General features: G+C 46.6%; 1 protein-coding gene across 1 annotated transcript in view; it reads right to left on the bottom strand.

The window, feature by feature from the left end:
- LARS2 (leucyl-tRNA synthetase 2, mitochondrial) overlaps positions 1–26045 on the bottom strand; it is a 268511-nt gene extending 242466 nt beyond the window's left edge. The window contains exon 1 of the mRNA XM_040353150.1: positions 25953–26045. The gene's annotated coding sequence lies outside the window, so the exon portion shown is untranslated. The remainder of the gene's footprint in view (positions 1–25952) is intronic.
- Positions 26046–26736: the final 691 nt, after the last annotated feature.

Genomic DNA, 26736 nt, shown 5'->3' with positions numbered 1-26736 from the left:
TTAAATGGCTTAGCAGCAGCAAAAACAAAAGAAATAACAGTCTCACCGACTTGTACAGCTCAGAACTGCTATCGCAGTTAAATAGTCCTTGCAGGTAAGTCCTTCAGTAGCAGGCTTTCAGGCAACACACTGCCAAGTCCTTTCACAGCTTTTCATAGCTTCCACAGCTTTCCTTGTCCACCATTCACCATGCATAGACTCTCCTACACTCCTTCACTCTCACCTGCACTTCCTGTCTGCTTTAAACTCCTTCCTTGGACAGGTGCATTAACCCTTTCCGTTCCCTTAAAGGCACCACAGTCCAAACAGAGGGGAAATATAACGTCCTTCCAGGACCCAGCCATGGCGTCCTGTACAATATATATATATATATACACACACACACACACACACACACATGGTTAAACAGTGCGAGTTAGTATCACTTTAATAACAGTGCAAAAAGTAATTTTTAACATCAATTAACAGTTTTCAAATTCATCAGTTCAGAACACAAAAAATAATGTTATTAGGCACTGCATGGTTAAGTACATATCTCTGGACTACATGTATAAATGTTGTAGACATATTTGGCTTGTGTTAAAAAAAAAGAAACCCAATTAATCAAAGTGACTGCTTCCACACCACATAAATGGCTTTAAAAATGCATGTTAGAAGATAACTAAGCCCAGTGAGAAGGAGCAGCACTGACAAACTATGATACCCATAGCAGCTGCCATCTGTGTCCCTTCTTGAAAAGCTGCTATGACTGACCTTTGTACTTGTGCAATACTGGCTGTCAACAAAGCAGGCGACTTCAAAGTCAGCGGATGGGTCAGAACTACCTAACCTCATTCCAACTCAGCCAAGTCAATCCTTTCCTCTGAGCATCAGAGGGTAAATTCTGTCTTGAAATATCTTTGTTGACATCGACTTTCTGGGAAGTATTGTTTCAATCACGTTTGCAACAAGTTGGAACAAACATTGTAGTAAGTTTACTGCTTCTGTAGTGAACTAAAAATGGTTGGGTCGCTGCTGAATGGGTCAGTCAACTGAGGGAAACAAAAATAAGTAAAATAAAATATATTGTAGAGAAGTGCCATAAGAGTAAAGATATTTATGGTACCTTCGTCCCTTCAGGATATACAGTGGGGATCAAAAGTTTGGGCACCCCAGGTAAAAAAAATTATTAATGTGCATAACGAAGCCAAGGAAAGATGGAAAAATCTCCAAAAGGCATCAAATTACAGATTAGTCATTCTTATAATATGTCAAAAAAAGTTAGATTTTATTTTCATCATTTACCCTTTCAAAATGACAGAAAACAAAAAAATTGCATCTGCAAAAGTTTGGGCACCTTGCAGAATTTATAGCATGCACTGCCCCCTTTGCAAAGCTGAGACCTGCCAGTGTCATGGATTGTTCTCAATCATCGTCTGGGAAGACCAGGTGATGTCAATCTCAAAGGTTTTAAATGCCCAGACTCATCTGACCTTGCCCCAACAATTAGCACCATGGGTTCTTCTAAGCAGTTGTCTAGAAAACTGAAACTAAAAATAGTTGACGCTCACAAAGCTGGAGAAGGCTATAAGAAGATAGCAAAGCGTTTTCAGATGTCAATATCCTCTGTTTGGAATGGAATTAAGAAATGGCAGTCATCAGGAACAGTGGAAGTTAAAGCAAGATCTGGAAGACCAAGAAAAATATCAGACAGAACAGCTTGCAGGATTGTGAGAAAAGCAATTCAAAACCCACGTTTGACTGCACGATCCCTCCAGAAAGATCTGGCAGACACTGGAGTTGTGGTACACTATTCCACTATAAAGAGATACTTGTACAAATATGGGGCCAAATCCTCAAAAGGGATACGCAGGCGGAACTGCTGTTCAGCCTGCGTATCCCTGTGCCTATCTTTGGAACTGATCCCCAGAAGCAGTTTTCCAAAGATAGGCAGAAGATCTGACATCTGTAAGACACTTACACTGTCAGATCTTAGGATGCAGTACCGCATCCGCCGCTGGGGGCATTTCGCATTGAAATGCCGCTTTGCGTATGCAAATGAGGACTTACGGAGATCCACAAAGCTTTTCAGCTTTGTGTTTTCTGCGTAAGTTTACGTTTGCATACGTAAAATTAGTTCTGCTTTTACAAAGTGTAAACTAGTAACACCTTGTAAAAACAGACCTTTTTTTCGATCGCGGCGATTTTTTTTAAATTTTTAATTTTTTTTTTCGGCGCGTAACTTTTTTTTTACCCGACGCAACTTTATTGTCCCGTCGCAATCCACAAAGCCCGGCGTAACGTAATTTCGCGCGCTGCCCGTCGGGAAAATGACGTCACGAGCATGCGCAATACGGCCGGCGCGGGAGCGCGCCTCATTTAAATTGTCATCGCCCCCTGGATAACAGGACCGCCTTGCGCCGGGAGAATTTAGGTTACACTGCGTGAAATTTCTAGGTAAGTGCTTTGTGGATCGGGCACTTAGGTAGAAATTTCCCGCCAGTGTAACTTAAATGGGAAAAATTAAGTTAGGCTAGGATTTTGAGGATTTGGCCCATGGTCTTCATGGAAGAGTCATCAGAAGAAAACCTCTTCTACCTCCTCACCACAAAAATCAACGTTTGAACTTTGCAAATGAACATATAGACAAGCCTGATGCATTTTGGAAACAAGTTCTGTGGACCGATGAGGTTAAAATAGAACCTTTTGGCCGAAATGAGCAAAGGTACGTTTGGAGAAGAAAGGGCACAGAATTTAATGAAAAGAACCTCTGTCCAACTGTTAAGCATGGGGGTGGATCAATCATGCTTTGGGGTTGTATTGCAGCCAGTGGCACAGGGAACATTTCACGAGTAGAAGGAAAAATAAATTCAATAAAATTTCAGCAAATTTTGGATGGTAACTTGATGCCATCTGTGAAAAAGCTGAAGTTAAAGAGAGGATGGTTTCTACAAATGGATAATGATCCTAAACACACCTCAAAATCCACGGGGGATTACATCAAGAGGCATAAACTGAAGGTTTTGCCATGGCCTTCACAATCTCCTGACCTCAACATAATTGAAAATCTATGGATAGACCTTAAAAGAGCAGTGCGTGACAGACAGCCCAGGGATCTCAAAGAACTGGAAGACTTTTGTAAGGAAGAATGGGCAAAGATACCTTAACCACTTAAGCCCCGGACCAATATGCAGCCTAAAGACCCAAGGTGTTTTTACAGTTCGGGACTGCGTCGCTTTAACAGACAATTGCGCGGTCGTGCGACGTGGCTCCCAAACAAAATTGGCATCCTTTTTTCCCCACAAATAGAGCTTTCTTTTGGTGGTATTTGATCACATCTGCGGTTTTTAGTTTATGCGCTATAAACAAAAATAGAGCGACAATTTTGAAAAAAATGCAATATTTTTTACTTTTTGCTATAATAAATATCCCCCAAAAACATATATAAAACATTTTTTTCCCTCAGTTTAGGCCGATACGTATTCCTCTACCTATATTTAGTAAAAAAAAATCGCAATAAGCGTTTATCGATTGGTTTGCGCAAAATTTATAGCGTTTACAAAATAGGGGATAGTTTTATTGCATTTTTATTAATTTTTTTTTTTTACTACTAATGGCGGCGATCAGCAATTTTTTTTCGTGACTGCGACATGGCGGACACTTCGGACAATTTTGACACATTTTTGGGACCATTGTCATTTTCACAGCAAAAAATGCATTTAAATTGCATTCTTTATTGTGAAAATGACAGTTGCAGTTTGGGAGTTAACCACAGGTGGCGCTGTAGGAGTTAGGGTGCACCTAGTGTGTGTTTACAACTGTAGGGGGGTGTGGCTGTAGGACTGACATCATCGATTGTGTCTCCCCTATAAAGGGGATGACACGATCGATGCGCCGCCATAGTGAAGCACGGGGAAGCCGTGTTTACATACGGCTCTCCCCGTTCTTCAGCTCCGGGGAGCGATCGCGACGGAGCGGCTATAAACAAATAGCCGCGCCGTGGTCCCGGATCGCTCCCCGAGCGAACCCGACCGCCGCATGTAGCGGGGGGGGTCCCGATCGGACCCCCCACCCGCTAATAGGCAAGGACGTACATTAACGCCCATGTGCCTGTACGTGCCATACTGTGGACGTACATTTACATGCGGAGGTCGGGAAGTGGTTAAACAAGAATTGAAAGACTCTTGGCTGGCTACAAAAAACGTTTACAAGCTGTGATACTTGCCAAAGGGGGCAGTACAAGATATTAACTCTGCAGGGTGCCCAAACTTTTGCAGATGCAATTTTTTTGTTTTCTGTAATTTTGAAAGTGTAAATGATGGAAATAAAATCTAACTTTTTTTGACATATTATAAGAATGTCTAATCTGTAATTTGATGCCTTTTAGAGATGTTTCCATCTTTCCTTGGCTTCGTTATGCACACATTTTTACCTGGAGTACCCAAACTTTCGATCCCCACTGTATATGCATTTGTGTGTGGCTGAGCCCATACACACATGTACATTTTTGCCTATATGCTGTATCATGTTCAGAGCTAATATGTGTTCCCTTATTATATAGATACAATACCTTCTATAACAGCCGTCACTAAATGGCGGCCCGCGGTCCGAGTCCGGCCCGGGTGGCGCTTCTGCCCAGACCGCCATGCCGCCAGTATAATTTTAAATGTTAGCATTGGTTTGCTGGGGCCGCGGATTTCCCCAGCAACCAGTGACGCTGAGAGCGGAGAAGACAAGCTTGCACTCACGGGCCGCAATGGGGCGTGACGTCAGGTGCGTGCCCCGCCCCCCTGCAGCTTGCGGGTCCACTCTTGGCTCTCTCTGCGAGATTGGGGCGTGACGTCACGTGCGCCCCCGTGCTACTCACGGTCCCGGGCTCTCCTTATCGCGCAGCTTTCGCCCATCTTGCATGCAAGGTATGTGACAAGTTAATTAGTTGTCACTAATGGGCAGATTTGTTATTGTGTACACTGCTGGGCATATGTCATTAATGGTCACGCTGATGGGCACCTTTTTTTATGTTAAGGGCCACTCTGATGGACGAATTTTATTATAAGGGGCACTCTGATGGACAAATTTTATTTTAAGGGGCACTCTTATTTTAAGGGGCACGCTGATGGGTATATTTTTAATGTGCACACTGATGAGCATATTTTGTTAGGGGACACACTGATGGACACATTTTGTTGTGCCCTTTAACATAAAATATGCCCATCAGCGTACACATTAAAAATATACCCATCAGCGTACCCCTTAAAATAAAATGTGTCCATCAGAGTGTCCCTTAACATAAAATATGCCCATCACCGTACACATTAAAAATATACCCATCAGTGTACCCCTTAAAATAAAATGTGCCCATCAAGGTGCCCATCAGCGTGACCCTTATTTTATGTTAAGGGGCATGCTGATGGGAACATTTTTTGTTAAGGGGCACTCTGATGGGCATATTTTATTTTAAGAGCAACACTGATGGGCACATTTTGTATTAAGGAGCACTCTGATGGGCAGATTTTATGTTAAGGGGCACGTTTTCTTGTGTCCATCAGAGTGCTCCTTTACATAAAATGTGCCCATCAGGATGTCCCTTAACATAAAACTTGTCCATTAGAGTGTCCCTTAACATAAAATGTGCCCATCGGCGTCACCCTTATTTTATGTTAAGGGGCACGCTGATGGGCACATCTGATGTAAGGAGGCACTCTGATGGGAATGCCTGATGTAAATGAGCGCTGTGATGGGGACCCCTGATGTAAAGGGGCACTGTGATGGGGACATCTGATGTAAAGGGATGCTGTGATGGGGACACCTGATGTAAAGGGGTGCTGTGATGGGGACACCTGATGTAAAGGAGCTCTGTGATGGGGACCCCTGATGTAAAGGGGCGCTGTGATGGGGACACCTGATGTAAAGGGGCGCTGTGATAGGGACACCTGATGTAAAGGGGCGCTGTGATAGGGACACCTGATGTAAAGGGGCGCTGTGATGGGGACACCTGATGTAAAGAAGCACTGTGATGGGGGAAAAATGGGGACTTGAGATTCGGACCTCGGCCCAAAGAAAATTTTAGTGACCGGACCTCCTTGAATTTTAATTCAAGACCCCTGTTCTATAAGAACCAATTACACCATCTATTTGAGCCCGCATAGCCGCATATACACCCCCCACTTAGGTATGTAATTTTTACTGGCATTTTCTATATAAAGAAATGCAACTGTACCTGAAACTATTGTACATCTGTCATTCTTGGGGGATGGTCCTTAAGTATATCTGACAATGTCCCTTTCTTTTTCAACTAGAATAATATTGGGGTTTTTGTGCCTTCAAACGGGCTCCTATGCCCTCCGGGGTTGGTCACTTCTTCTCCGAGCCCCTGGCTACCTGATACCCTTTGGTAAGACATATGGACGTTGGGAGTTTTTTTTTTTTTTTTGCAACAGATGTTGTATATATACACATGCAATGTTACTAGTGTGTGTATATTCACAAAAAGTTATGTTGTGAGTAGTATGTATACTTTTCTATTTCCAGCTATATGACAATCAATTCTTTACACCGTCAAATAATAGAAAGCTCCTGAAGAAGCGGTTATTGTAAATCCGCAAAACATATTTTTCAATTGTTATGGTCTTTTCTTTATTTTGTGAATAAGTCCTATATATATTTTCTGTAATAAAAATCCTTTAATAATTGTATTCTTGACTGCTTAATACCAGTTTCTATATGGTAACATAGCCTCTCTTTCTCTCTATCTATAAAATAAAATAAATATATATTTATATGCAATTAGTCCATGTGCCCAACCAACAGCCTCTGATGGCCTGGGAGGTGGTCGGTCACCAGGGTAGTGGTGGTTTTTATAGGTCCCAAAGGTTGTAGGAGTTTCACTAAAACGGCCTTTCTCAACTTTTTCAAAACAGAGGAACCCTTGAAATAACTTTGCAATCTCAAGAAACCCCTGCTAAAAATTACGATATCTACAACTCATGATACATTAGTGTGATTGTCCGTGGGAAGAATGCTTCCTACACTCATGGTCATTAAAAAGAATATTCCTCCTTACAGAAAGCTAAATAGATCAATGGTGTCAGTTGGAACTTACCTAAGAGGCATAAAATTGCTCATTGCTCAGGGAACCCTCAGCAACCTTTGGAGGAACCCTAGCGTTCCATGGAAACTAGGGTTGTCCCGATACCGATACCAGTATCGGTATCGGGACCGATACCGAGTATTAGCGGGAGTACTCGTACTCCCGCTAATACCCTCGATACTAAAATAGAATACTCCCCCTATCCCCCCCCCCCCGCCGCCACCGCTGCCACGTTAATCACCGCGGCGGGGAACATTACAGACAGCGTTCGTTTGAACAGCTGTTTTCCCCGCCGCGCATAGACACTCCCCCTTGGACGGATCTGTCCAATCGCGAGCAAGGGGGAGTCACATAGACACTCCCCCTTGCTCGCGATTGGACAGATCCGTCCAAGGGGGAGTGTCTATGCGCAGCGGGGAAAACAGCTGTTCAAACGAACGCTGTCTGTAATGTTCCCCACCGCGGTGATAACAGTAGGTACAGGGGACAATGGCTGCTGTACGGGGGACAATGGCTGCTGTACGGGGGACAATGGCTGCTATACGGGGGACATGGCTGCTATACGGGGGACATGGCTGCATTTGGGGACACATTTAAAAAAAAGTATCGGTATTCGGCGAGTACATAAAAAAAGTATCGGTACTTGTACTCAGTCCTAAAAAAGTGGTATCGGGACAACCCTAATGGAAACCCTTGTTGAGAAACCCTGGACTAGAATCTAGTATCCTGTGTTTTGGGTTCTGGATTCTAGCCAGCAGAAGTAAGAATGGGTTTCATGACCACGACTCCAGGGTGGGGTTTTACTTGATTTGGATGGCAAGTGGTTTTAAGAACAGGCTTGCACATTTGCAGGGGAACTTGGGCAAAAAGCAATGTCTGTGAGGTGAACGGATTGAGATAGCTCTGGCTAGGCTGTTACTTGGCCAAGTTCTCTCATTCTCTTTGCTTTTGCTAGAATCATCTCAGCATCGGAAGATATCTGTTCCGATTTTCTAGAAAATAGGTCTGGATTCACAAAGCACTTACGCCAACGTATCTCGAGTTACGCCGCGTAAGTCTATCTATGCGCCGTCATATCTATGCGCCGGGAAATCACCCGGATGGAGTGCCGCGACTACCGAGCGCACCGATTCCATCCTGAACTTTTACAAAGCAGTTCAGGGCCTTGAGGTTCAGGATTTGGCGGACCCCTTCCTTCTTTGGGACCACAAACAGGTTTGAGTAAAACCCTTGAAAATGTTCCAGCAGGGGCACAGGCATGATCACTCCCTGTGCCAGCAGATCCTGAACAGCCCCAAACAGGGCCACCCGACGAGTCGGAGGGAGCTGAAGGTTTGAGGGAAAAAATCTGTTTGGAGGGTAAGAGAGGAACTCTATCTTGTACCCTGAGGAAACTATTTCTCAAACCCACCGGTCGGAAAGTAGGGAAGACCACCAAGCCGCAAATGTGCGAAGGTGACCCCCCCACCCGCGTGTCGGGCGAGGGCAAACCTACATGCGGTCGCAGGCTTGTGCGCAGGTTTGTTGGGCTTGCAAAACCAGGGACGCTTTTGTCCCTCAGCAGAAGCCTTATCGGTCTGAGAGCTCTTACCTGCAGGTCCTGATGGACGAAAAAGACGCTTGTGAGCGGAGAAGGGGGGCCCATGCCTACGGCATGGCTCTTTACCCTTCCTAGATTGCGGGAGCAGAGTACTCTTACCGCCCGTGGCATCCTTTATGATGTCGCCCTGGGAGGCTCCGAAAAGCCTCTCCCCCTTAAAGGGTAAATCAAGCAAAAGCTTATCTAAGTAAGGCACACAGGGAAACACCTTTTCAGTGCGGGCAGGCTTGCGGAACCCAAAAGGGACCGACACCTCTGTAGATGTGCCCGATTTATCCTCCAATTTAAGAGTATCTCGCACCGCGGTGATAAGTGCTCCAACCAGTGCCCTATGGTGTGCTGACCCGGACACCGAGTCATCCTCACTGTCCAAAGGTTCGTGGTCCACATCTTCTGAAACATCAGAACCTGGGCTGGGAGCCGTAGCAACAAAGGCCTCCAGGACTGCCAACACAGAAACCGCAGGTGCAGGGGCACCAGTTGCCAACACAGGTATGTTAGGGGAAGAAGCATCCGCGTCGGACGCCATATTGACCCACACGTCTACCCCTCAGGGACGTAACACTAGGCACACAGCCCACCCTCCTATCTGCTCTGTGCACCGAAAGAGGTCACCCCAGAGGACTCACCACCCAAGTAGTAAAATAGAACTGCACAGTGCCGTCCGCCCTGTCCTGACAGAAGGAAGCCCTCTGTATGCCGCTGCACGTGTCCTGGGAGTAGTAGAGAAGCCGCCACAGGAGGTCCAAAAAAACACAAGAAAAGTGGCTGCCAAGCGGCCGCCCTGTAGAAAAGCGTGCGGACTACTGGAAAATAGCCGCCACTGTGAAAACTAATACAAGGCGCGCGAACCACAAGAAAATGGCCATTGAGCGGTCATCCCATAGTGAAAAAAGGTGCGCGGCTACATGAAAATGGCCGCCGTAGCATAGCAAATGCAGGCTACGGGAAAATGGCCACCGAACAAGAAAATTAGCACTGACAGGCAGGGACAGCATGGTGGCAAAATAAGGAGACAGGCAGCGAACTATCCAGGGACCACCTGCGCGCGGCAAGGGGAACCCCCCACCAGTACAGCACCTCAGGGCAGTGAACCTAGCAGCGCAGCCCCCACAGAGAGTGGAGTCCCCCCAGGTGAACCCCCCGTAATGTAGCAGTCCCCGCCAGAAGCGTGAGGAAGAGGGAGAGAAGGGAAGTGTGTAAGGGACACCCGATCAACCTCCCAGGGAATGTCCAGCCATCCCATCCCACCCCACCGAGGAACGGGGGAGGGTACTTACCAATCCTGCGAAACTTGCTGGAAGCATCCCAAACAGACCCACCACCCGAGCAGTACGAAGGTAGCTGTTGGCCCCCACACTGTGACAGACACAGTAATTAGCCCAGTCATATGTGTCCCCTGGAGAAAACGGGGCATGTCGTGGGCGACCCAGCATGTAGCTAAAGGCCTGCACACGCTCGCTGGTTGAAACTAGGGTGACTACAAGGATCTATGACATCCAGCCTGTCGCCCAGTCGGCAGTTGATTGTAGATCTCAGGATCACAGCAGAGAAAAAAAACTCAAAAACCATACAAAAAGCATAAAAAAAACTCCAAGACCAAGGGCCCATAGGGAGCCACGTCCAACTCCTATGCTAGGCAGAAATAAACTGAGGCTGCTGTGTGTAGGGAGAGGGGTTGTACCTAGTAGGGACTGCCTCCTGGGTGGTACTGTACAGTTTAAGGTTGTATTAACACTTTAACAATGTTTCTGCCTAGTCCTCTCCTGATAGAAGGTAAATACCCTATTGTCAAGATATTCTGCTGTGTCCATCCATTAACACCAGAGAAAAATCGTGCACATCAAGTTCAAGCCTTCAGGCCTCCCTAAAGTTTTACTACACAGGATGCCAACCCAAAAACCCTAGGACAGTGATGGCAAACCATGGCACCCATATGTTTTGGACCTAAATTTTCCATGATGCTCAAGTACACTTCAGTACACGAGCATCATGGGAAATGTAGTTCCAAAACATCTGGGGTGCCAAGGTTCGCCATCACTGCCCTCGGGCAACTGCTAATTTTGCCCGACATTAAGATAAAATATCCTTTCCGACCCTATATGACAAGCAAAGCAATGCTCCTGATAAAAATAATCTGGTATTTTTTGTTAATAATTATATCTGGGCCCCTTTAAGTTAAAAAAAAAAACACATGTTTTTTTTAACCTACATTATTGATTCAGCTATTGTAAAAAGTTAGAGCGTTTACTCAATTACAGAACTCTGAGTTCTTTATAATGTTCTGTATCAAGCCTTTGTAAAGCTCACCGCTGTGGCCCTGGTATTTGTTCTGCTTTGTGTATATGAAAGGACCACAAGCAGCCTGGTGTGAGTACTTTGGGAATTCCTCTACTGTATTTACAAACAGGTTTGAAAAAGGAATTCTCAGATCACCAAATTGCCTTCAAAAAAAGACTACAGCTGTGCCTGAATGAAAAACTAAAATAACGAGTGGGTAGGCTTTGCTCCTTGGATGGACTTACATTTTCTAATCTGAATGTAACCTTTAAACAGTCTTAACTTAACCACTTGCCTACCGGGCCAATTCTGACATTCCATGTAAAAATCATAATTTTTTTGCTAGAAAATTACACAGAACCCACAAACATTATATATTTTTTTTAGCCGAGACCCTAGAGAATAAAATGGCGGTAGTTGCAACTGTTTATCTTGCACAATAATTACGCAGCAATTTTTCAAATGCGTTTTTTGGGGGGAAAAACTGTTTCATGCATTAAAAAAAATTGTAATAAAAAAAAAGCAAAGTTAGTCCAAAGATGATATTACGCTGAGTAAATAGATACCTAGCATGTCACGCTTCAAAATTGCACACACTCATGGAATGGCGCCAAACTTCGGTACTTAAAAATCCCTATAGGCAAAGCTTTAAACATTTTTACAGGTTACAGGGGAGGTCTTGGGCTAGAATTATTGCTCTCCCTCTAACGTTCGCAGCAATACCTCCCATGTGTGGTCTGAACACCGATAGGGGGCTAAAGCCTACGCATAAAGAATAAGCAAGTTTTAGCCAGAGTGGAGAAAGTGGAAATGGATTACAATATCTCAGTTTTTATTCTTCTCTGTGCCCCGTTAGGGATATTCTCCATCTCTATTTGTCCTGTTTATTTATAGAAACAAAATCTTCACGAGTTCCAGTAACCCCGGGGACAACCTGAGATTCCTTCACTTTGGAGGGATTTTTCTCTCACTTCCTCTTTGGCTATGGGACACGAAGTGAAAGGAAATCTCCACAATAGGACACAGATAGCAAAAATGTACAGGTGTTATAATCCTCCCTTACCCTATCACATTTATCACATAATCATCCCTTACGCTATCCCAGGCCATTAATGCATCGAGCACTGCATGTCTCCTACGCCGTCGTATCTTAACTGCATATTTACGCTGGCCGCTAGGGGCGTGTACGCTGATTTACACCTAGAATATGTAAATCAACTAGATACACTTATTCACGAATGTACGCCCGGCCGTCGCAGTACAGGCGTAAAGATAAACCACCAAAAACATGGCGCAGCCAATGTGTCATGGTCTTACCTCTCTCCTGTCTCCTTCGTTTGACATGTGCTGGCGGCCATCTTGGTTTCTAGGTCTCTTGTAGGCTCCCACCCTACGGCTCCTCCTTCCCACTGGGAGGAGCTGGAGGCCTGGCTCACATATAGAGGAGGTCTGTGGCTTCAGTTCCTTGCTTGGTCCTCCTGTGTTCACATGCTTCTAAGACTGCTGCTGCTTCTGGTTCTGATCCTGGCTTCGTCTGACTTCCCTGCTGGTTCCTGATCCTGGCTTCGTCTGACTTCCCTGCTGGTTCCTGATCCTGGCTTCGTCTGACTACCCTGCTGGTTCCCGATCCTGGCTTCGTCTGACTACCCTGCTGGTTCCTGATCCTGGCTTCGTCTGACTACCCTTCTGGTTCCTGTTCTCTGGCTTCGCAAAGACTCTGCTTCGGTTTTCACCATTCGTTTGGACTTTTGCTTTACAGCTTGATTTTCAATAAAGCATTCTTATTTTCACTTATCTCTTGTTGTACGTCTGGTTCATGGTTCCGTGACACAATGTTAAGTATGGATGTCGGAACCGCGTCTAATTTTTTAAATTTTACGTCGTTTGCGTAACTCGTCCGTGAATGGGGCTGGCCGTAATTTACGTTCATGTCGAAACCAATAAGTCCTTGCGGCGTACTTTGGAGCAATGCACACTGGGATATGTCCACGGACGGCGCATGCGCCGTTCGATCGAAACGTAATTTACGTGGGGTCACAGTTAATATGCATAAAACACGCCCACAGCTTCAACATTTGAATTAGGCGGGCTTACGCCGGCCCTAATACGCTACGCCGCCGTAATTTCGGGGGCAAAATCTTTGAAAATACCATACTCGCCTCTCAAAATTACGGCGGCGTAGCGTATAGGAGATACGCTACGCCCGCCTAAAGGTACATGAATCCACCCCTTAGTGTGGCCGAGTGCAGGGTGTACCAAGATGGCCTTGACGGAACATTAAGAAATCTGACAGGGTGTCTAATCTGACAGAACACCTGCAAAGCACTGAACCCATGATCAGTTGATCATGGGTGCAGTGTCAGACCCTGCACACACTCACACTCTGCCTCCAGCTTTCTGCCTGCTGCTTTCTGTATGGGCTTTCTGTTTGAAAACTGGAGAAAGAATGAAAGGACTAGAAGCACACTAATCAGCACACTCACAGTCCACTGAAACTACAAGCCTGTCTGCTGCAGTGGTACATAGGACATGTAGTTTATTCACACATTGCTGTGAATGAATGATGTGCCACCCTTTGGTCACCTTCTGCTAATGTCGGTTTTGGTGAGCATTGATTCCGAGCATGCATGTTTGTACTTTGGACTTTTGATCCACGGACTTGTGTATACACGTTTAGAAAATCCGACAACAGACAATTGTCCACGGCAAATTTTAAAGCGCGCCATCAAACATTTGTCCGCGGAAAATCTGACAACACTTATCCGATGGAGCATACAAACGGTCGGATTTTCCACCAACAGCCTATCACACAATTTCCGTCTGAAATTCCCATTCGATCGTGTGTACCACGCTTTAGGGTAAACTTCTACTTTAAGGGTTGTAAACCCTCGTGTTTTTTAACCTTAATGCAGGTGTAAAAACTTTTTTCACTCAGCAGCCCCCCAGCCCCCCATTTTAATCACCTGAGACTGTTTGTTCCCACACGGGAGATGCGCTCACACTCGACACGAGTGGGCGCAATTTTAAAGCGTGACATGTTGGGTATCAATTTACTCGGCGTAACATTATTTTTCACAATAAAAAAAAAATTGGGTTCACTTTACTGTTGTCTTCTTTTTTAATTCAAAAAAGTGTATTTTTTCCAAAAAAAGTGCACTTGCAAGACCACTGCGAAAATATGGTGTGACAGAAAGTACTGCAATGACTGCCATTTTATTCTCTAGTGTGTTAGAAAAAAATATTGAAAAAATAGAGTACCGTATTTATCTTGCTATAACGCGCACCGTATAGCGTATAGCGCGCACCCCGAACTTGAAGGAAAATTCCTCGTCGGTGTCTTGCCCGTCGTCCATCGCGTCCTGCCCGTCGTCCATCGCGTCCATCGGCGGCCTCGTCCGGTCCAGCGTCCTTCTGCGGCCATCGTGGTGTCCTCCCCGCTCGATCCCCGCTGTGTTCGAACCACTGCGCCGACATATACCGAGCGCAGTACACTCGGGTATAGTCGGGCAGGCTCGGCGAGAGGAGCCAAGCCTGCCCGACTATACCCGAGTGTACTGCGCTTGGTATATGTCGGCGCAGTGGTTCAAACACAGCGCGGGAAGCGGGTATCGGCGTATATCGCGCACCCACGTTTTTGCCCTGATTTTCAGGGCAAAAAAGTGAGCGGTATACGGCGATAAATACGGTAATTTTCTAGCAAAAAAAAATTGAGATTTTAACTTGTAAACTACAAGTTTAAAAAATTGGCCTGGTCCTTAAAGTAACACCAAAGATAAAAAATAAATAAAATAACAAACATGTTATACTTACCTCCACTGTGCAGCTCGTTTTGCACAGAGTGGCCCCGAACCTGGTCTTCTGGGGTCCCTCGGCGGCTGTCTTGGCTCCTTCCCGCAAGAACTAACTACCTTCATGCGAGCTTGCATGGTGGTTAGTTCTTGCGGGCGCGCTCCAGTGATACAGCCGGCGGCTATAGCCGCTCACTGCACCACTCGGCCCCACCCCCCGGCACGCTGAGTCATTGGATGTGATTGACAGCAGCGTGAGCCAATGGCTGCGCTGCTTTAAATCAACTAATGAATGAGCCGAGAAGCCTACGCGTTCACGGTGCTGGACATTTCGAGGGGTCAGGTAAGTAAACGAGGGGCTGATAATACACAGATGTTTTTTCACCTTAATGCATAGAATGCATTAGGGTGAAAAAACGTTTACCTTTACAACCCCTTTAAGTTTTAAGAAACTTTGTTGCAGATTCCTACTTGCTAATGCACTTACAGTGTGCTGAGGAAAGTTGCAGTGTCCGCACCCCTTCAGAAGTAATTAACCCTTTGGGGGGGGGGGGTGTGTATCTCACCAAAAATGTTACTTTTGTTGCCGAGGATGCCTAAAATCTGACTTTCAGCAGACTTTTGAAAGAAATCAGTGAGCCAATTACACATACAGGAAATAACATATTTGGGAAAGTTCTATGTACAGAAGATCTCCAGGTTGCCGTATTGCATTGAATTTTTTAAAGAGCAATAAAACACTGCAGATTGATAAGGAAAGGTCCTTTTTAACCACTTAACAACCGCCCTATAGACGAAATACGTCTACAAGGCGGTTGCTTAACTCTGGGAGGGCGTCAATGTACGTCCTCCCAGAATCGCGCGCCCTGTGGGGCGCGCACACGGGAGTCTCCATGACCGCCGTGTCCTCCGGACCCGGCTGATCACGGTAAATCGCCGCTGATAGCGGCGGTTTACCACGTGATCGCTCCGTCCAATGACGGAGCGATCACTAGTAAACAAACCGGCGTCATGTGATGACGCCGGTTCCTCCCTCTCCTCTCTGTACCGAACGGTAGAGTGTGAGAGAGGAGAGGGGAGAGAGCGGAAGCAGCAGCAGCTGCTGCTGCTGCTGCGGGCTGGATCTGTGACACATGCAGTCACAGATCCAGCCATCCATCCCTCCCTGTGCAATACTCTGCAATGCCCCCATACTCTGCAATGCCTCCATACTCTGCAATGCCCCCATACTCTGCAATGCCCCCATACTCTGCAATGCCCCAAAATACTCTGCAATGCCCCCATACTCCGCAATGCCCCGCAATACTCCGAAATGCCCCGCAATGCCCCACAATACCCCGCAATACTCCGCAATACCCCGCAATACTCCGCAATACCCCGCAATACCCCACAATACCCCGCAATACCCCACAATACCCCGCAATACTCCGCAATACCCTGCAATACCCCACAATACTCCGCAATACCCCACAATACTCCGCAATACCCCACAATACTCCGCAATACCCCACAATACCCTGCAACGTCGTCTATGGGGATTTTTAAGTAGCGAAGTTTGGCGCCATTCCACGAGCGTGTGCAATTTTGAAGGGTGACATGTTGGGTATCTATTTACTCGGCGTAACTTCATCTTTCACATTTATGCAAAAGAATGAAGAAAAAATACTAAATTTGCCAAATTTTATAACAGAAACAAAGAAAAATTATTTTTTTTTTACAGAATTTTCAGTCTTTTTTCTCTTATAGCGCAAAAAATAAAAAACCCAACGGTGATTAAATACCACCAAAAGAAAGCTCTATTTGTGTGAAAAAAAGGACGGAAATTTCATTTGGGTACAGTGTTGTATGACTGAGTAATTGTCATTCAAATTGTGAGAGCACCGAAAGCTGAAAATTGGTCTGGTTATTAAGGGGGTTTATGTGCCCAGTGGTCAAGTGGTTAATAACAGTAAACTCCAACATAGCTACAGTATCCTCAAACAAATTGGACATGCTAGATTGTTTATTTTTTTTCCCCACAAAAGCTTAAGCGTTCGCAGATAGTTAAAAATCCAACGCCGGACAAAATGTTCCAATCCCATCTATTTGATAATAAAAGCTACATACTAGGTACCAACATAGCAATATAAAGAAACACATTCCTAGTAAAGTGTGGAAGGTTTATTGCATTTTCCAGGATTTTTTTATGTCCCCCTTAGGCAGATTTTTCCTTAATTCCTGTCCAGGTGACAGATGTCAAAACAGGACGAGAAAATAAATCTCTATGGGTCAGGAAGCATTTATAATCGGTCAGAAAAATATCCGCAGTGGTATTCGGTGGGACCAGTAGAGGCCAGAAGATGGAACTACAGCATGCAGCATCTATAAACGGTAATCACTTTCTAAGTTGCTGCATGGAGAAATCCCAAATGTGTAAGTAATTTCCATTTTATGTGAAAAAACTCCTTTCACACAGAATTCAAGTACAAGAAAATCATTTTTTGTGTGTCCTAGCAATGAATCACAAGTTAAAGCATAAAAAGGTGTGTTTTGGACAAAGTGCAACCTTGACCTAATCCAACCTCCCCATCCACATATAAGTACATACCTCAATCCAACGAATGCCACTAGAGGCCGAAATTTGGCCATTTTTGATAAATCGGCATTGGCCGATTATTATCAAAATTAGGCCGATATTTTACACTGACCGCCGTTCCTCCTCCCTTCTCCACACTCAGCGGCTCTGGCAAGCATCAAGCGTCGCACTGAGTGTGTGAAACTGACAAGTAACAGAGAGGAGAGAGAGAGAGGAGCTGTCAGAAATTGAGCTTGATGTCAGGGGTGGGTGGGACCCAGCAGCTACAGCCAATGGGATGGTATCTGGGCGGGCCGCTACGTGTATGTGGCCCTGCCCCCTTAAGCAGCCCAATCATTGGCAGGTGTAATATAGCTGCTGGGTCCTGCCCACCCTGGCTGGGTCCACCCCCACATCAAGCTCAATTCTGACAGCACTCTCTCTCTCTCTCCTCTGTTACTTGTCAGTTAACACACACAGTTACACTTGGCTCAGTTTGAAACCTGCCAGTGCCACCCAGTGCCACCTGTCAGTGCCATCTGTCAGTATCACCTGCCAGTGCCAACCAGTGCCACCAGCCAGTGCCATCTGTCAGTGCCAACCAGTGGTGCCAGCCAGTGTCACCCATCACTGCCACCTGCCAATACAAATCAGTAAAACCTGCCAGTTCCAAACCAGTACCACCTGCCAGTGCCACCAGTGCCAACTAGTTGCAACTGCCAGTGCCACTGCCAATCAGTGCCATCTGTCAGTTCCAAACCAGTGCCACCTGCTAGTGCCACCAACCAGTGCCAATAGTGCCATCTGTCAGTTCCAAACCAGTGCCACCCGCCAATGCCAACCGCCAATGCCAACCAGTGCCACCTGCCAGTGCCAATCAGTGCCACCTGCCAGTTCCAAACCAGTGCCACCAGCCAGTGCCATCTGTACTCAGGACATCAAGTGTGTGCTAGAGTGACAGGAGCAAGCAGGAAGGAGTGGAGTGGGTGAGTTTTTTTTTTTTAATCGGCCTAAAATATCGGCCACAAAAATCAACATCATATATCGACCATCGGCCACCCCAATTTCTAAATATCGGCATCGACCAGAGAAAAACCCATATCGGTCGACCTCTAAATGCCACATGCAGTGTTGGCTTACATCCAGTGCTACAAGTCTCACTCCCCTGGGCATTACAGTCCCATAGAAGCTGAGTTTGGAGACAAAGGGAGATGACCCTACAGAAGTCTATGTGGGGGGATTTACTAAAACTGGAGAGTGTAAAATCTGGTGCAGCTCTGCATAGAAACCAATCAGCTTCCAGGTTTTATTGTCAAAATTGAATTGAATAAGCTGCAGTTAGAAGCTGATTGGCTACCATACACAACTGCTCCAGATTCTGAGTGCTCCAGTTTTGATAAATCCCCCCATATGTGTCTAATGTGCAGGCACAGTCAAGGAGAGTGAGACTTACGATGTCAGATGTAAACAAACACTGGACGCCTCAGTCATCAGATCAAGATAAGTATACATTTGTGGAGGCGTACATTGGTTTAGGTTGTGGTAGGTCGGTAAAAGGGATAAATTAACATTGACTTAAAGTGATTGTAAAGTAGTTTTCTTTGTATGAAAATAAAAAACATGTTATACTTACCTCCTTAGTGCAGTGGTTTTGCACAGAGCAGCCCCGATCCTCCTCTTCTCCGGTCCCTCGCCGTTGCTCTTGGCCCCTCCCTCCTAGCGAGTGCCCCTACTGCAAGCAGCTTCCTATAGGGGCACCCGAGCCGAGCTCTGTGTGTCCATACAGACACAGAGCTTCAGTCAGGCCCCACCCTCTCTCTCTCCTGATTGGCTAACTAACTTTGATTGACAGCAGTGGGAGCAAATGGCACCGCTGCTGTGTTTCAGCCAATCAGGAGGGGGAGTCCAAACGACCGAGGCACCCGTGTATATCACTGGCTAGAGATGGGCTCAGTTAAGTATTAGGGGGGCTGTTGCACACCGAAGGCGACTGCATTAAAGAGGAAGTAAACCCTCTCATACAGAAAAAATAAAAATAAAAGACAGCCTGCAAGACAAAGGCATAACGAGCTGGTATGCATAGCACTAGCACTAGCTCATTCTGAATTACTTATCTGAGACCTAAGCCCCCGCAGCGGCCCTTGTTTGCTTCCTCCGACGCCGCCACGATACCCGGAGTAACTTCTGGGTATCGCTGCTCCAGCGCTGTGACTGGCCGGAGCAGCAATGATGTCACTCCCACGCATTCACGTGGGAGCCACCACTAAGGGCATGATGCCGTTAGTAGCGGCATGCTCAGTGCACCTGCGCCCAATGTCTACGGCGGTTAAGATATTTGCCAGCACACCATGGAACAACGAAAATAGTGTCCAAGCGGATGATTTATTGCATGATCCCTTCGTCATCACATGCCCTGCCCTGTGATCATGCAATAAATCATCCGCTTGGACGCTATTTTCGTCGTTCCATGGTGTGCTGGCAAATATCTTAACTGTAACCTGCATTAGTATCCAGCTGGTTGTTGCTACAGCACCCGAATCCAAGAGCTTATCCAGGAAAGTGTGCGATGGGAATATGAAGTATAACGCTGTCTCTGGCGCATGCGCCATAGACATTGGTGTCGCTATTTTTTGCAAACATCTCCTAAACCTTTTAGGTTTGGGAGATATTTCTTGCACCTACGGGTAAGCCTTAATCTGAGCTTACCCGTAGGTTAAAGTGGTTGTAAAGGGTGTACAACCACTTTAAAGTGGTTGTTAAGCCACCATATCCTTTATATATACCGTATTTATCGGAGTATATCGCGCACTTTTTTCCCCTTAAAATAAGGGGAAAATCGTGGGTGCACGATATACGCCGATAGCCGCTTCCCGCGCTCAGTTTGAATTCCTGCGCCGACATATACCGAGTGCAGTACACTCGGGTACATTCGGCTAGGCTCGGCTTCGCTCGTGCTCACGCATAAACGTCACAGAGCGTGAGCGAAGCCGAGCCTTGCCGAATGTACACGAGTGTACTGCACTCGGTATATGTCGGCGGAGGCGTTCGAACTGAGCGCGGGAAGCGGAGACTCGACTTGAGGCGCGCGCTGGAGAAGCCGGGAGGATACCACCGAGGCCGCAGACGGACGCCGGACCGGACGATGGACGCTGGGAAGACACCAAAACTGTAAATAATAAAATCATATAACATTTTTTGTTTACAGGAATTTCGGGGGCAACTTTAGGGGTGCGCGGTATACGCGGGAGCGCACTATACCGCGATAAATACGGTAATCCACTGTTGCCTAATGCTGTGTGCCCCGTGTGTGTTTTATAAAAAAAAAAATGCTGTCTATACCTGATTTCAGAGAGCCACTCGGTGTTCATGTGACCAGCTGCCTCTCTCTTCATCTGATAGCTGCAGCGGAAGGGGCCGAGAATCCCCAGCTGACGTCAGTTGGGAGGCGCACAGAGCGGCGCTCTGACATAAGGTATAGACGCCCTGTGCTCCTCTCTGGCATAATTTTCTTCCACGCAGCCGGTCCCCGGTGCCAAAAAGGTTGGGGACCGCTGCTCTAGGGTGTCTTCTTTCAGAAAATATATAATGTTTTATGTAATCTTCAAGCCTAAAATGTTTTTTTTACGCATGTGCAAAAAATGCAAAAATGGCTCTGGGCTGTGAAAGGGTTAAAGGACACCTTCGGGGACAGGTTATATCCGTACGATTTGTTCGTTTTCCTCCTAATTTTTAGCTGGCTCCTAGAGACAAAGCAAATTTGTTAAGCCCTGTTGTAAATGTTATATTCTTTTTATTTACTTCTTTCCCATGAAATTGGAGATAGCCTTTAACGGAGAGGTCGACAAATCTCAGGCACCAAGTTGCCATGCCGACTAGAAATTGCATCCAGGCGCCTGAGCTTTTGTCAAGCCATTGAGTGTTGCAGGGATGCACACTTTGCATCGCCCGACACCCAGGACATGCAGTTCCGGGCGCCGGGCAAGTCATTTTTTTTTCACATTTAGGGCCGGTTCACACTCCTGCGATGCGGGAATCCTGCGAATCCACTGCGGGTTCCCGCATCGTATGTTTCCCGGCAGCAGTTCACACTGCCCTATGCAAACTTCTGGGAGTGTCAGTTAAAAGTTAATGACACCCCCAAATTCCACACATGCAGATAAAGTGCCCCCCACTATGTATCATGGGATCTGCTTGCCCATCTGTGTGCCCCAGACCAGCATAGTGGGCACGGTAGAGGGAAGGGAAGAGAGCGGACACACATCTACAGGTATCTTGAGCAATCCCCTTCATGTTGATGTTTCTTCAAAGAAAAACTTCTGGTAACCTTATTTGCAAACTTAATGGTGCAAAGAACTCTGGAAGCCCGAGGATCTCACGTCCTGCAGGAAGCTGCACCAAGACCTTTCACTGCAGGAAGTGTTGTCAACTTATAAGAGGAAGCGCCTGAGCCAGGACTTCTCACTGCAGGAAGTGTTGTCACTCTATAAGAGGAAGCGCCTGAAGCAGCACTTCTCGCTGCAGGAAGTGTTGTCATTCTATAAGAGGAAGTGCCTGAGCCAGGACTTTCTCACTGCAGGAAGTGTTGTCATTCTAAAGGAGGAAGCGCCTGAAGCAGGACTTCTCACTGCAGGAAGTGTTGTCATTCTATAAGAGGAAGTGCCTGAGCCAGGACTTTCTCACTGCAGGAAGTGTTGTCATTCTATAAGAGGAAGCGCCTGAGCCAGGACTTCTCACTGCAGGAAGTGTTGTCATTCTATAAGAGGAAGCGCCTGAGCCAGGACTTCTCGCTGCAGGAAGTGCTGTCATTCTATAAGAGGAAGCGCCTGAAGCAGGACTTCTCGCTGCAGGAAGTGTTGTCATTCTATAAGAGGAAGCGCCTGAAGCAGGACTTCTCGCTGCAGGAAGTGTTGTCACCTTATAAGAGAAAGCACCTGAGCCAGGACTTCTCACTGCAGATAGTATTGTCATTCTATAAGAGGAAGCGCCTGAAGCAGGACTTCTCGCTGCAGGAAGTGTTGTCATTCTATAAGAGGAAGCGCCTGAACAGGACTTCTCGCTGCAGGAAGTGTTGTCATTCTATAAGAGGAAGCGCCTGAACAGGACTTCTCGCTGCAGGAAGTGTTGTCATTCTATAAGAGGAAGCGCCTGAGCCAGGACTTCTCACTGCAGGAAGTGTTGTCATTCTATAAGAGGAAGCGCCTGAGCCAGGACTTCTCACTGCAGGAAGTGTTGTCATTCTATAAAAGGAAGCGCCTGAAGCAGGACTTCTCGCTTCAGGAAGTGTTGTCATTCTATAAAAGGAAGCGCCTGAAGCAGGACTTCTCGCTGCAGGAAGTGTTGTCATTCTATAAGAGGAAGCGCCTGAGCCAGGACTTCTCGCTGCAGGAAGTGTTGTCATTCTATAAGAGGAAGCGCCTGAAGCAGGACTTCTCGCTGCAGGAAGTGTTGTCATTCTATAAGAGGAAGCGCCTGAAGCAGGACTTCTTGTTGCAGGAAGTGTTGTCAAATTATGAGGAAGTGTCTGAACAGGACTTCTCGTTGCAGGAAGTGTTGTCAAATTATGAGGAAGTGTCTGAACTAGGACCTTTTACTGCAGAAAGGAAAAATGAGTGCTAGCTTTAACTAGTGTCTAATGTGCCATACTTGCCGATCCTTGGGATCCACAGGGATGGGATTGGCAAGTATGGCACATTAAAGCGGAGTTCCACCCAAAAATGGAACTTCTGCTTTTCCGAATCCTCCATACCTCCGGTGTCACATTTGACACCTTTCAGGGGGGGGGGGGCAGATACCTGTGTAAACCAGGTATTTTCTCCCATTTCTGGGCATAGGTCGCCACGGCAACCTAAGCCACGTCTGGCGCCATCTAAACCCCCCTCCCCCGCTGTCTTTTGGGAGACACATAGGTCCCAGAAGACAGAAGGGACCGGTGGAATCACGCAGCGCGACTCGTGCATGCGCAGTAGGGAACCAGGAAGAACCTGAAACAGGACTGTACACTGCAGGAAGTGTTGTCACCCTATATGAGGAAGAATCTGAACCAGGTTTTAACACTGCAGGAAGTGTTGTCACCCTATAAGAGGAATTGCCTGAACCAGGACTGTACATTGCAGGAAGCGTTGTCACCCTATAAGAGAAAGAACCTGAACCAGGACTGTACATTGCAGGAAGTGTTGTCACCCTATAAGAGAAAGAACCTGAACCAGGACTGTACATTGCAGGAAGTGTTGTCACCCTATAAGAGAAAGAACCTGAACCAGGACTGTACTATACAGGAAGTGTTGTCACCCTATAAGAGAAAGAACCTGAACCAGGACTGTACTATGCAGGAAGTGTTGTCACCCTATAAGAGAAAGAACCAGGACTGTACTATGCAGGAAGTGTTGTCACCCTATAAGAGAAAGAACCAGGACTGTACTATGCAGGAAGTGTTGTCACCCTATAAGAGAAAGAACCTGAACCAGGACTGTACTATGCAGGAAGTGTTGTCACCCTATAAGAGAAAGAACCAGGACTGTACTATGCAGGAAGTGTTGTCACCCTATAAGAGAAAGAACCAGGACTGTACTATGCAGGAAGTGTTGTCACCCTATAAGAGAAAGAACCTGAACCAGGACTGTACTATGCAGGAAGTGTTGTCACCCTATAAGAGAAAGAACCAGGACTGTACTATGCAGGAAGTGTTGTCACCCTATAAGAGGAAGAACCAGGACTGTACTATGCAGGAAGTGTTGTCACCCTATAAGAGAAAGAACCTGAACCAGGACTGTACTATGCAGGAAGTGTTGTCACCCTATAAGAGAAAGAACCAGGACTGTACTATGCAGGAAGTGTTGTCACCCTATAAGAGAAAGAACCTGAACCAGGACTGTACACTGCAGGAAGCGTTGTCACCCTATAAGAGAAAGAACCTGAACCAGGACTGTACTATGCAGGAAGTGTTGTCACCCTATAAGAGAAAGAACCTGAACCAGGACTGTACTATGCAGGAAGTGTTGTCACCCTATAAGAGAAAGAACCAGGACTGTACTATGCAGGAAGTGTTGTCACCTTATAAGAGAAAGAACCAGGACTGTACTATGCAGGAAGTGTTGTCACCCTATAAGAGAAAGAACCAGGACTGTACTATGCAGGAAGTGTTGTCACCTTATACGAGAAAGAACCAGGACTGTACTATGCAGGAAGTGTTGTCACCTTATACGAGAAAGAACCAGGACTGTACTATGCAGGAAGTGTTGTCACCCTATAAGAGAAAGAACCTGAACCAGGACTGTACTATGCAGGAAGTGTTGTCACCCTATAAGAGAAAGAACCTGAACCAGGACTGTACTATGCAGGAATTGTTGTCACCCTATAAGAGAAAGAACCAGGACTGTACTATGCAGGAAGTGTTGTCACCCTATAAGAGAAAGAACCAGGACTGTACTATGCAGGAAGTGTTGTCACCCTATAAGAGAAAGAACCAGGACTGTACTATGCAGGAAGTGTTGTCACCCTATAAGAGAAAGAACCTGAACCAGGACTGTACTATGCAGGAAGTGTTGTCACCCTATAAGAGAAAGAACCAGGACTGTACTATGCAGGAAGTGTTGTCACCCTATAAGAGAAAGAACCAGGACTGTACTATGCAGGAAGTGTTGTCACCCTATAAGAGAAAGAACCTGAACCAGGACTGTACTATGCAGGAAGTGTTGTCACCCTATAAGAGAAAGAACCAGGACTGTACTATGCAGGAAGTGTTGTCACCCTATAAGAGGAAGAACCAGGACTGTACTATGCAGGAAGTGTTGTCACCCTATAAGAGAAAGAACCTGAACCAGGACTGTACTATGCAGGAAGTGTTGTCACCCTATAAGAGAAAGAACCAGGACTGTACTATGCAGGAAGTGTTGTCACCCTATAAGAGGAAGAACCAGGACTGTACTATGCAGGAAGTGTTGTCACCCTATAAGAGGAAGAACCAGGACTGTACTATGCAGGAAGTGTTGTCACCCTATAAGAGAAAGAACCTGAACCAGGACTGTACTATGCAGGAAGTGTTGTCACCCTATAAGAGAAAGAACCAGGACTGTACTATGCAGGAAGTGTTGTCACCCTATAAGAGAAAGAACCTGAACCAGGACTGTACACTGCAGGAAGCGTTGTCACCCTATAAGAGAAAGAACCAGGACTGTACTATGCAGGAAGTGTTGTCACCTTATACGAGAAAGAACCAGGACTGTACTATGCAGGAAGTGTTGTCACCTTATACGAGAAAGAACCAGGACTGTACTATGCAGGAAGTGTTGTCACCCTATAAGAGAAAGAACCTGAACCAGGACTGTACTATGCAGGAAGTGTTGTCACTCTATACGAAGCACCCCCTCACTGTAGGTGTTATTTTAATAAAATATGCCGTTTTACAAATATTGAACATGACGTGCAATTCTATTAGCATTAAATCTCACAAGAACATCGCTGACGGGGTTCACACACACAGTGTCGGGATAACCTGCTCCTGTCAGTATTCTTCCCCTTCCATATCAGCCTCCTCCCCCACACAATACGGAGGTCACAGGCAACCCAGCCACACATTCTATGACCGCTCACTACAATAACCGGAGCGGCCGGCGGTGATCCCCAATGAATGAACCCTAGTGACCCACACCTCACATGTCCTACCTCTCTCCTCTAGGAGACACGCTTGATGACATCACGGTCATGTGATCCGGCACTGGGGTGACGCTCCTGCGCCATGTGACTGAGGGAGGGAGACTTGAATGGGCAGCGGGGGAGTGCCAGTCATGCTGGGTGCCGCGCTCTGTGTCTTCCTCTCTGGTGCCCACATACACTGCGTTTGGGGTGCTGGTAACAATGTATTGGCACCCATACCAGATACGAGAGACACCTTTCTCACAACACCGTGTTCTGGTGTGAACAGGCTTATGTAATAGGGATATCGAATTCCTTCCACCCAATTGTGGTTGTCCCCTTACTGCTGGCACCACTGTCCACTGACCCCTTCTTATTATGTCCTCAAGGTGTCACCCCCTCCAATTGTGTGTACACTGCCTCATATTGCCCAGAGTGGCAATTGTGTGTACACTGCCTCATATTGCCCAGAGTGGCAATTGTGTGTACACTGCCTGATATTGCCTAGCAGGCCCGGATTGGCCATAGGGCATACCGGGCATATGCCCGGTGGGCCGCGGGCCGGTACCGGCCCGCGAATGGCCCTTGGCGGCCCGAGGGCCGATCGCGGCCCGCGAATGGCCCTCGGCGGCCCGCGAACGGCCCTCGGCGGCCCGCATGTCACTTCTACCCAGAGGTGTACCAAGGCCCTTGGGGCGGACTGGGCTGGGTTGCAAGAATGCATTTGCCCCCTGGGCTGCTCTAATGTCCTGCAAAAAGGCCACTGAGCTGGCCGAGTGCACCACCTGCTACAAGTTGTGGATTGTCCACTGGC

Source organism: Rana temporaria, chromosome 5 (assembly GCF_905171775.1).
Source record: "Rana temporaria chromosome 5, aRanTem1.1, whole genome shotgun sequence".
NCBI classification, from domain to species: Eukaryota; Metazoa; Chordata; class Amphibia; order Anura; family Ranidae; genus Rana; species Rana temporaria.
This window is presented reverse-complemented; position numbering and strand designations above follow the sequence as displayed.